General features: G+C 43.8%; 1 protein-coding gene across 5 annotated transcripts in view; it reads right to left on the reverse strand.

The window, feature by feature from the left end:
* gucy1b1 (guanylate cyclase 1 soluble subunit beta 1) overlaps nt 1-12484 on the reverse strand; it is a 265032-nt gene that overhangs the window by 140088 nt on the left and 112460 nt on the right. The gene's annotated exons all lie outside the window — the stretch shown is intronic.

Raw genomic sequence — 12484 nt, forward strand, 5'->3', positions numbered from 1 at the left:
AGGTTCACATTCTTAAAAACATCATTATTCTTCGATTTACACCCTTATCACAAAGTCTGCAACAAATGCCTCCAGACCCTCCCCTCCCTGGCTCTAACGAGCCATGAGGTTCACATTCTTAAAAACATCATTATTCTTTGATTTGCACCCTTATCACAAAGTCTTCAGAGTCTCCAAAGTTGTTTCTCTCACCCTGCAGTATTATCAGTCAAGGCCTCATTCTTCCCTGCCTGTGTTAATGGTTTCATCAATCAAGGGCCTGTTTGTTTTTACTCTGCTCACAAATTGTCAGCATTCTGCACAATTTAAGCTATTCTACTTTTGAGTATACAAAATGTTTTAGAAAAGAAACAAAAGTTTTGTCTTTTATTATGGATCAGTCTGTGGTCCAGGCACATCTTAAAGTTTAAACCGAAATTACCTCTCACAATTCCACCCTTTTCTTTCTTTAAGATGTGCCTGACCAAGATAGCCCCCCCTCCTCAAGGGCCCGGGAAATCCTTGGTCTTTCGCAGCAACATCACTTTAAGTTCACGCGTCCCATGTTGTGGAACCACCACTGCCTGGAGTCGGGAAATATTTTTCTGAATTAAAAACTGAATACAGGGAGTTAGGCAGGGTAATACGAGAAGAAGAATCATGCCCCCCCCAACCATCAGCAACGCTGTGCGCCACCAGCTACCACCTAGGAGACCATCCCACCATCCGATGCCACTAAGAGGACGCCAAGATTGTACTGGCACATGGGCCAATTTCCGAATTTCATCGGAAATTTCCAAAACCGCTTTACCATTATCGTCAATTTCTAGACAGCAGTTAGTCAGGTTAAACTTCCCGTACACACCCCCCCTCCGAGGCCAACAGATAATCCAAGGCAAGTCGGTTTTGATATATAGCAACCCTCATCTGATCCTGCTGCTTAGCCAGCAGCTCCAGGGCCAGGGCAGTCCGGTTAGTAATAACCTCTACGACTGCTTGGAGCCTGATAATTCGATTTAACATATAGATAGGAGTACGATATCCCCATGATCCGTCCTGTGCCCATGTAGCTGGCCCGTAGTATTCAATAATCCGGGCCGGTGGCCACTCATTCCCCCAATCACTGACTTGGATATCCCTTGGTGACCTACGGAGAGAGTCAAATAGTTTAATTCCCAAATCGTTGCCTTCCTTCCGGGGTAATAGGAAGAACGCAGGTCGTATTAGACCCAGGAAGCATACCCCAGCCCATCCCATGGGTAGTTTGGAGTATGCCTGATTACCGCATATCCAAAATAGGCCATCTGGAGCAGGCCCTCCCTGCCTCACAACATCATCCCACAGTTCCTTTACCCCAGGGACACCCTCATAAGGACTAGGACCACTGCAATTCCAGTAATCAGTCCCCAGCTCGTCAGAGGAGGAATCAGTACGTAATGGAACGCAATTTCCATGATCCCGGTTTGCAATGTACCAAGTAATATCCTCAGGCCACCATACTCGCGTGGTTGCATCCAATACATTCTGACAGGGACTAATCCCTACCTCCACGGTCCCCTTGCCTTCAATACAGAACTGGCCCTCAGGGCTGTTTGTCAGTCTCCACCCCTGGCTTTTTCTGTCGTTGACATGAGTCCAAGTGGTTTGCTGCAATTCCCCTATGTCTAAGCTTTGACCAGTCCACGGCCATTGTTCCGACATATGCGGCCCCCCACAAACCCAGCAATTGCTAACATTTAAAACAGTGGCTATTCTAGAGGTGAGATCAATAAACAGGTTTTGTGTAACATCAGGGAGTTCAATCTTTCCTTCTACCTCTTCGTATACCGATGGCACTTTAGAGAGCACGACCGTTCCCTGACGGTCTTGCTCTTTCCCCAACCCCCGATCAGTGATCTGTATCTTGGTCTCCTTGACTCTGTCAACCTGTTCCCTGCGCAACACGGAGGATAGGTCCCACCTCCCAGTTTTGCTAATACGCACCCAGCGGTCATTTATAGGGCATCCACGGATTTTGCCACCGTATCCTTTATTATATACCTGATAATAGGGTCTTCCACCCTCCCAACATTCATGGCGTGCACTCACATCGTAACACCAATCGTCCACATAGGAATGGGACACAATGTTCCCGAGTAGATTCAAATCCCAAGTCTTACTATAGTTCGACATTTGTCACATCTCCCCTCACCCTCCCCCACATACAGGAGTAAATTGATCAATATCCCCACCAATACAGTCCAAGTAGAGTTCATTATTGCTGTCTTTTCAGTTTTACCACCAACGGCTTGTCCCCTTGCTCGCATGTCCAAGTGCTTTCTTCTTCAGATGGAACAGGCCCCTTTATCCTCGATGCGTGGACCCACCCTTTCTCTTTCGTCCGAACAGCTGCTTCAGTTGTTAACAGAACCAGGAACTGTCCTTCCCACCGCGGCTGGAGCTTTTCGGCCTTCCAGGTCTTAACAAGTACCCAGTCTCCGGGCTCCACCTTATGCAAGAGGAAGTCGAGCGGCGGAGTGTGAGCCAGGAGACCTTTCCTCCGGAGTTCTCTTGGGCAAATTTGACCTCAGTGGGATCCCTCCTGCGCCACGTGGTGTACCACAGATTGAGGTCACCTTTGATATTGACGCAAATGGCATCTTGAATGTCTCTGCTGTGGACAAGAGCACTGGCAAAGAGAGCAAAATCACCATCACCAATAACAAGGGCAGGTTGAGTAAGGAGGAGATCGAGAGGATAGTGCAGGAAGCGGAGAGGTACAAAGGTCAGGATGATATGCAGCGTGAGAAAATTACAGCCAAGAATTCCCTGGAGTCGTACGCATTTAACATGAAGAGTTCAGTGGAGGAAGAGAAAACGAAAGGCAAGATCAGTGAGGAAGATAAGAACAAAGTCATCGAAAAGTGTAACCAGGCCATCTCCTGGCTGGAGGCAAACCAAACAGCAGAGAAGGAGGACTTTGAGCAGCAGTTGAAAGATTTGAAAAAAAAATATGCAAGCCCATCATTGCCAAACTTTACCAGGGAGGTATGCCCGAAGGGCCATTCTCAGAACAAGTCAGAAAGGACCCTTCTGGTGGACCAACAATTGAAGAGGTTGATTGAAACTTTAACTCTCTTCAAAGTAATATCATTTTCAGTTGGTCTCTCTTCTCCACCATTCCATCCCCCCACCTCCCTGAAATTGCAACAGTCCTTTAGAATTTCTCGGGGCTTCTGTAAACCCAGTTGATTTGGACATTTGCACAGTTAGGTAAATGATGGCCTACATTTCTGAAGTTTGGGTGTTTGAATGGTAGCAATTAAACGTGTCAATGGTGAATTTTTCTGCAAACTGTTTCCTGTATGTTTTATACATTGAGTAGTTTACACCCTTTTAGCTGCTAATGGAGTTCTTTCTCAGTTTTCTGCACACTACAAGAATGCACCGTATGATTCAGAAATTCAGTCAGTTGTCACTAATCCTGAGAAGTTATTGTTTAGACAGGTTATACTTACAGTTAAGCAAGCCAGCTATTCTTTCTGTCATGTAGTTGGAACAGTGTTCCCTTATAATAAATAGTATACAACAGAGATTCTATTTTCATACAGACCACAAGAAGGTGGTGTTATAACAATTGGCAGCCTTTGCAGACTTAATTTGTATGCAATTATTGGGGAAAGTAATCACAATTAAATATCTTTGGTGGAAAATGCATAACATCCGAGCAGTGACTATCAATAATACAATTTCTCTCCGTGCACAACCAATTTTCAGATGATGTCCTTTGTGTTCTCCAAAAGCTTGTTTAACCATTTGAATCATTAAGTGGATAGGACCAATTTTCATGCATTGTGTGTCTGTTGCTGTCATAAATGTTTTTTTGTTTGCAGCAAAATTTAAGTTTTTTTTTTGATACCTTCCAGACATTGATTCTCTCACAATCTTTTCCATTTTTATGACTTTTCTTTCAACTCTGTCTGTTTTTTTTTCCCTTGGTTAATCATTCTTTGATATTCCCTTCCTGGAATCATTTTTCCTCACTGAGGAAACTGGGAGTCATGAACTATTTTCATAAAAGTGTGCAGTTGTTCATTAGTTGTCTTTTCTATTAAACTTCTTTCTGAGTCCACTCCAGTTAACTCTGCACAATGCCTACCTTCTTCGAGTTTATAGCACAGTTGTTTTCAACCCAAGTTTCTTACTCTTAACATGAATGCTAACTTCTATCATATTATGGTCACTGTAACCTTTAGAGTTTATTTTTACTTTGTGATCATGTATTAAACCTTCCTCAGTATATATTATCAGACGCAAAATAGCTTGATTCCCATTTGGATGTAGAACATATGATTCTAGAAAAGTGTCCTTCTGACTTCCTTAGGCAACTTGATTTTCCCAATCTACATGAAAATTAAAATCACCAGTGATAAATATACTGCCTGTTTTTTACACACCTTATTTTCTCCCTGAACTATTCTGTCCCAAAGAAAGCTATTGTTGATGGGTCTGTGGACAACTCCCAGCAGCATCTTTACCCATTATTTTTTATAAGCTCCCACTTATATGGATTTTATAACATATGTTTCCAAGATCATTTCCTGCTACTTATACTTATTCTATCTACAAATAACAAAACATACCCCAGCCCATCCCTTAATCGCCTTAGATCCCTTATTTCCCATTTCCGAGGACTTCGTATTTCTCCCGTGATAATCTATCACAATGTAGCCAATTCCCGGACCTTCAGTCCCGTGATCGCCCAGGTTCCTTTGCAGGCACCCCCGGTCTTTGGATTCCTGTGTCCTACGTCTCTGTGAAACAGATCACAGGCACCCCGTAGGTACACGTTCCTCCGCAAACACGGTCTCTGCAAAATCCCTCACAGGCCAGCCCCGGTCTCTAGATACCTGAGTCCTACGTCTCTGTAGAAAAATCCACAGGCACCCCGTAGGTCCCCAGGCGTCCGGAAACACGGTCCCCGCAAGTTTTTCTTACCTGGGTTCGGTGCACCGAAATTACTCGATCGTTAACCGTCCCCACTGCCTCGGCCACACCCCTCCTTTGTTTTCCTGAGCCTCCCGGATATCACTCGCTCAAGCCGCGCGGGGCGACAAGCAAGGAATCAGGGACTGCTGAAATCAGCAGGGTGCACCTTCTCCGATGTCCTTCCTCAGCTCCCCCCGCGGCCGGAGTGTTGATCCCGGACGACGAGCCCCCAAGTTGTTAGAAACGAAAATCGCTTCTTAATAATCGCTCTAGACAAATTCAGGAAAACAAAGTTTTATTAGCAAGTCTGCAGAGTCGGGCAGCCTTCTGAGTAAAAGGCGCGCTGAGGCTTACAAAGTTTCTCATTATATACAGTACAAATCCCTCCCCTCCTTGGCTCTAACAAGCCATGAGGTTCACATTCTTAAAAACATCATTATTCTTCGATTTACACCCTTATCACAAAGTCTGCAACAAATGCCTCCAGACCCTCCCCTCCCTGGCTCTAACGAGCCATGAGGTTCACATTCTTAAAAACATCATTATTCTTTGATTTGCACCCTTATCACAAAGTCTTCAGAGTCTCCAAAGTTGTTTCTCTCACCCTGCAGTATTATCAGTCAAGGCCTCATTCTTCCCTGCCTGTGTTAATGGTTTCATCAATCAAGGGCCTGTTTGTTTTTACTCTGCTCACAAATTGTCAGCATTCTGCACAATTTAAGCTATTCTACTTTTGAGTATACAAAATGTTTTAGAAAAGAAACAAAAGTTTTGTCTTTTATTATGGATCAGTCTGTGGTCCAGGCACATCTTAAAGTTTAAACCGAAATTACCTCTCACACCAAGTAATTAGAATTTGTCTCGAAGATTAAAGTTGTCAGAAAGTGAAATAGGCCAGCAGCTCAAATAGGAATGCTGAAAGAGTGCTGGAGGAACTCAATAGGTCTGGCAGGTTTGGAGAGAGAAACAGAGTTAACTTTTCAAGGAATTCAATGTTGAAATGTTAAGTCAATGCGATGGTATATTTTGCATTTGCCTCGATGGTGCAGCTCCAACAATCTTCAAGAAGCTTCCAGGATAAAACAGTGCTCAGCTAGCACCCAATCGAACACCCTCAACATCCAATCAATCCATTGCACAGTGGCAGCAGTGTGTACCAACTAAAAAGATAAACCTGAAACCATTCACCAAGGCTCCTTAGACAGCATCCTCCAAACTTGCAATCTCTACCACAAGGGCAACAGGTGCATGGAAACAGCACCATCTGCAAGCTGCCTGAGAAAGCCTTACACAAATGCTACATAATATGCAGGGGAACATTGTTCAAAAGAATTAAAAGACATCTGTTCTTAGTGTCAATGGATTGATATAAATAAAGGTGATAACATTTGCTCACTTGTGGAATGGGTGGAGCTATTTCCTTTTGACCTCGAGAGCTGAAAGCTGCACATATTTCACACTTGGATGACTGAATTTCTATTTTGTATTGAAGACTCTTAACAAAACTCATACTCAATAGGAAAAGAACTTGTAATTTAATAAACTGTTATGAATTTACTGAGCATTTTGGGAATCTAAGATGATTTTAATAAAAAGCCATTTTTATTAGGACAGTGATGTAAGCTTAGTGAGGTTACCTCTTTCCGCACAGTTTCAACCAGTCTCTCGTTATGATGTTCTGCTAAAAGGGAAGCTTATCTAGCTAAAGGCATTTGGCCATTTGGCCTGGCTTAATCAGGGCTTACCACTTTGATGTGCACATTGCTTAATTAATCAGGCATACACAGATCTTTTAATGAGTTGCTCTTCCCCTGCAAGCTTTTGCCATTTAATTGCTGCTTATCTGATTAAAGACAGGAGGCATTTTTGTAATTTTAATACCAAATTCTGTTTGCATGTTTGCTACAATAAGGGGAGAAGCCCGAGAGAGCTCTTAGGGATAACAGCTGGAGCTGCTGTTCTGTGAAAGGTTTTAGAACCTTAGGTACCTACAAGCCAGGCATGAGCTATGTTATAGCATAACATTGGTTACATGATTAAATAAAAAAGGTATTACTTTAAACTAAACTGTTTTATATTCTAGATGACAAAGTACAATCTCCAGGACTTACAGGTTGTGTCCAGGGATTCCCTGAGCTGTCTCAAATAGGTACATTAACAACTTGGCGCTGCAAACAGGATTCCAACAAGCGATATGTAGGAGTGAAACTAGGGAAAAAAAAAGAGGAGCTTCCTCTTAAGTCGGACTCGTCTGTCACTTCCCCCATTTCACTCTCACACACCCTGACAGAACCCCGAATGAGATCATTTAAATAGGCACTGAAAATAGAGACTTTTGCGAAGGTAAGAGACAATGGTTTTACAAAGTTTTATGAAGGTATACAATAAATATTGGTGCGACCCTAGAGAAGGCAGAAGGCAAATGTCACTAAGTGAGTATGTATCCTAATTATGAGAAACAATTAAGGGGAATATCAGGTGCAGCTCCCAAACAGAATAAAGGGAGGCACATGTGATCTAAATCTAGATATGAAAGTTGAACAAGATATGGAAACAAGGTTGGGGGGAGTAAAAAGCAAGAAGCCATCTCAGTGTGGAAAAATGTAGTTCAAGAAAAATGGGAAAAATCCATGCAATCATGGAGACAAAACTGTATTAAAAGGGGGGGGGGGGGAAATCAGTCCATTAACTGAGGAAGGATTTGAATTAGATCAGACAGAACTAAAACGCAAATGTGACACGCGTGATTTAGAAACAGAATTGGGATTGGCTAGAGAAAAAAAAAACAAAAAGAAGGCAGAGAACCACAACCTAATCTGAAATTTCAGGGGCCTCAAAGAAAAGGGAAATCAGTAAATAAAAATCAGACTGCAGCCACACAGGGCCAGGCAGACAACAAGGATAACTCCTTCATCCCCACCTATCCCAAAGACCCATTATTAGAGGACAATGATTCTCCTGTAAGCGAGGAATTTGAATTGGATTTGGAGGAGGAGGAGATTTTTATTATGTCCTTCTTGTTCCCCAACAGGGACTTCCTCGAAATCTACCCGTAATACGATCAAAGCAAGTGCTATGAAACAAAATCACCTGAACACCCCCCCTTCCTATTCTGAGGACGAACGTGCCAAGGTCCATACCCTTTTTTCCTCATTTGCCTCTCCCATCCAGCATAATAAAAATTTGGATGATCAAGGTTACCAAAATCCCATTGCCACCCACACTTGGGATCAACTCAGGTTAAGACACGAAGGGAACCCCGAGAAGGCACCTTTGAGTGCCACAGCGCAACCACAAACGAGTCCTGAAGACATTGATAAATTACAGTCAAAGTTTAGGGACCTTAATGTTCGTCCTTGCACTCACCCTGACATGAAATGGCTAAGGGGAAATTTCCAGACGAGAAAAGTCCTTAACCCACTTGCCCAGAATCAGGAACAAAATGCATTTCTTAACCTTTATCAACCCTGGAAGCGTCATGAACACTTTAGTGTCATCAAGACTCTAGACTATGGAAAGAATCCCAAAGGATTCGATAATTATATTAAATAGGACTAGGACCATTTACAATGCGGCCTCTCAAGACTTACTTAACCTCACCGCATGCGCACTTTCACCTAAAAAATGGACTGAGTTCTTAGACATTTTAGAATGTAATAAATCACACCCAACTCGCGCCTATGCATCCAGGTGAACATCTGGTCAAGAGTGTACTGCTGGAAAAACACAGGTCAGGCAGCATCCAAGGAGCAGGAAAATTGACGTTTTGGGTAAACGTCCTTCATCACGAATGAGGCTGGGAGCCTCAGGGCATCTCTCCACCCCCAAGGCTCCCAGCCTCATTCCTGATGAAGCACTTTAGCCCAAAGCATCAATTATCCTGCTCCTCGGATGCTGCCTGACCTGCGGTGTTTTTCCAGCTGCACACTTGACTGTAATCTCTAGCAATTGCAGTCCTCACTTTCGTCTTATTACCTGCCTCTGTCAAGCAGTGTGCTGTGTGATCAACGTAAGGTCCTCACATGTAAACCTCACTCAGGCGAAGGAGCAGAGGATTCCCTTGTCTGCTTTAAGGACTGGTGCTTACTCTGGTGATGCTCCGTACTCACAAGAACAATCATCCCAATTTAATGCCTTATGTATGACAGTCCTACCTGATCAGGTACAGAAAGCTATTAAAGCCCATGATATGCACTGGCAAGATGCCAATTAAAGTAGTATGTTACTTCTAGGAACTAAAGGATCCCAGACAGTAAGGCCTCAATGGTTAAGGCCAAGATCGAATTTGCCCAAACTGCAGGGGCTAGACCTAAAACTGCAACTCCAAATAGACCTTTCCCTACATAAGGCCAGCTAGGCTATCAAATGGACCCCTCATACTGTCGTCCAGTGTGGCAAGACAATAGGATTGGTACCACATCAACAACATCCCTATAGACCTTGGCATCCTCCTATGTACCACCCTACCTAACAATCTATGATGCCCCTTACTATTTCTCTCCACCTCTCCCACCCCCTAAAGCCCCCAAACAACCAGACATTTGCTTCAACTATAATCAACTAGAACACTGGTCCAAGAACTGCCCTTTCCCAAGGCAGCCCCTGATGATCACCAGAATTCAAGAAACCAGCTACGTTCTGATCTCCCTTCCCAGGGACCCCAGCAGGTTGCCCCTTTTACTACACAGAAACAGTTCCAAACCTGACTCCCTGACTTAGGTCATCATCCTCCCTTGAATCTTCCCGTGATTACCACTAGACCAGTGGATGAACCTAAGCTAACTCTCAACGTTAATGGTCAGGATATTAAATTCATGGTCAACACGGGAGCCACCGTTTCATCGTTTCCCGCTAATAAAACATAGAACAGAGAACAATACAGCACAGAACAGACCCTTCGGCCATCGATGTTGCGCCGACCTGCGAACTATTCTCAGCTCGTCCCCCTACACTATCCGAAAATCATCCATGTGCTTATCTAAGGATTGTTTAAATCTCCCTAAGGTGGCTGAGTTGAATACATTGGCAGGTGTTGTGCTTCCATGCCCTTACCACTAAGAACCTGCCTCTGACATCTGTCTTAAATCTATCACCCCTCAATCTGTAGATATGCCCTCTCGTATAAGCTGACGTCATCATCCTCAGAAAAAGTCTCTCTCTGTCTACCCTATTGAATCCTCTGTTCATCTTGTATGTCTCTATCAAATCCCCCCTTAGCCACCTTCTTTCCAATGAGAACAGACCCAAGTCTCTCAGCCTTTCCTCATAAGACCTTCCCTGCAGACCAGGCAACATCCTGGTAATTAATCTAAGCACCTTTGACTTTCAAATCTCAGACGATGTTGAAGCCCTACAAGGTTTTGGTGGTTGCTCTAGTTGTTATGCATACACTGTCCCTCCAGTGGTGTGGAAAAATTGTATCTCGCTTGCTTTTCGCTTTGTTGTTACTGATAGGTTAGATATCCCCCTATTCGCCAGAGATCTCCTCTGTTCTCTACGTATTACTATTGAATGTCACGATGAAGGTATCCTAATTCAGGATCCATTTTGTTCAACTCGTCAACACAAATACAAAGCCACATCAATGGTGGTCTCTTGATTTGGATCCTCACTCTTTTAATCTGACTTTACATAATGTCCCTCACCCTCTGCCAAGTTACTTTAGTTTATGACTCCTCCAGGACGGATCACAGCCTTGAACAAAACTTTGATCCCTTGCTGGGCACTACTAAACATGTTTGGGTGACTGGTGAGATCACTTCACCTGCTAGCAGTGCCCTCCTAGTGTCAGTTCCTCATATTTGGAAAGCTGGCCTTCTTATTTTCCCTCATGTCACCACTCATGAATCCAGAACACCAAGCCAAAGAACTGGGCTTTGTCGCTAAGATTCTTTTCAACAAGCTGATCAAACCTCCCATAATATTCAGATGCTTGCTCAAGGTTCGATCTTACTTTACGGTCAGCCTTATTCAATTCACAGCATCCTCAATCATCACGCCCACCGCTGCCTGCGGGACGTAGTATACCCAGAAGTCTGGGCAGCCTCTAAAACAGAAGTGGGCCTTGCTAGAACTTTGGGCGAAAGTGAGGACTGCAGATTAGAAGAGAGAGGGTGGTGCTGGAAAAAGCACAACACCTCAGGCAGCATCCAAGGAGCAGGAGAATCGATGTTTAGGGCAAAAGCCCTTCATCAGGAATGAGGCTGCGAGTTTCAGGGGTGGAAGGTAACAGAGTTGCTAGGTTGCTAGAATCACATCTACCTAGGTTTCCTGTGAAACCTAATTCTACTCTCCCCTCTATACCCCAATACCCCCTGAAGCCAGAACCTGAAGCTGGTGTTCAACTGTTATTGATGCTTTCTTATAGCAAGGCATCTTAGTCCCAAGCCATTCTCCTGTCAATATACCCACTTTTCCCATTCCTAAAAACTTAGATGTCCTGAATGGCGACTTGTTCAAGATCTTAGAGAAATGAATAAAATCGTTAAGCCCCTTCACCCTCTTGTTGCCAATCCGGCTACTATTCTCAGCCAAGTCCCAGCTAATGCCAAGCTTTTTACTGATGATCTCCAACATGCATTTTTTGCATCTAGATAGCCAGTATCTTTTTGCCTTCACTTTTCAGGGCTATTAATATATGTGGACCCACCATCCTCAAAGGTTTGTTCGCTCACCCACCCTTTTTCAGAGACCTTTCACACCCAACTTGAATCACTTGAATTGCCTAGAGGCTGTACCCTAGTTCAATATGTCGATGACCTCCTTCTCACTAGCCCTGATGAATCTTCCAATCACACGGACTTCACTACCTTAGTGAACCATCTCCATCAATGAGGCTTTGTACCCCCCAGTGAGGTTAAGGCAAATCAGAAAGAAGTTCCTAGGTACTCTCACCTCTGAATCTAATCGACACTTGATACATGAACATATTGCTCCTATTCTTTGTATTGCTCCTCCAACCACTCCCAAACAGATGAGGTCGTTTCTAGATCTTGTCAATTATTGCTGACAATGATTCCCAATTGTGCTCTAACTCAAATTATCTTCCTTGTCCTCATCTAATGCCCCTCAACAGTATGAGCACACCCCTGAACAACTACAAGCCTTTATGGAGCTTAAAAAACTATCCTCTCTTCAGCTCCTGCATTAGGCCAACTTTTATATGACCACCACTTCCACCTCTATGTTGCCATCCTTGAAAACTGGGCTATAGTTGTTTTCACCCAACATGGTTCATCATGACTCCCTGTTGCCCACTATTCCACTAAACTTGACCCTATTGCTCAAGGTATGCCTTTATGTACCCAGATTCTCCCAGCCATCCATACTATGGTATTGGCTGCCTCTAGTATAACTTAACACCAAACCGTGGAAGTCTACTTCCCATTCTGCAGTATCTTTGCTTACCTCTAAACGTACTCGACACCTCACTGCGGGCCACCTTAGTCACTGTCATTATAAATGACCTTGTCACTAGGCCACGTCCTGATCTTATAGATCAGACTGTTGTTAACCCAGATTTCACACTTTTTGTTGA

The sequence above is a fragment of the Chiloscyllium punctatum genome, chromosome 14 (assembly GCF_047496795.1).
Source record: "Chiloscyllium punctatum isolate Juve2018m chromosome 14, sChiPun1.3, whole genome shotgun sequence".
Lineage (NCBI taxonomy): Eukaryota > Metazoa > Chordata > Chondrichthyes > Orectolobiformes > Hemiscylliidae > Chiloscyllium > Chiloscyllium punctatum.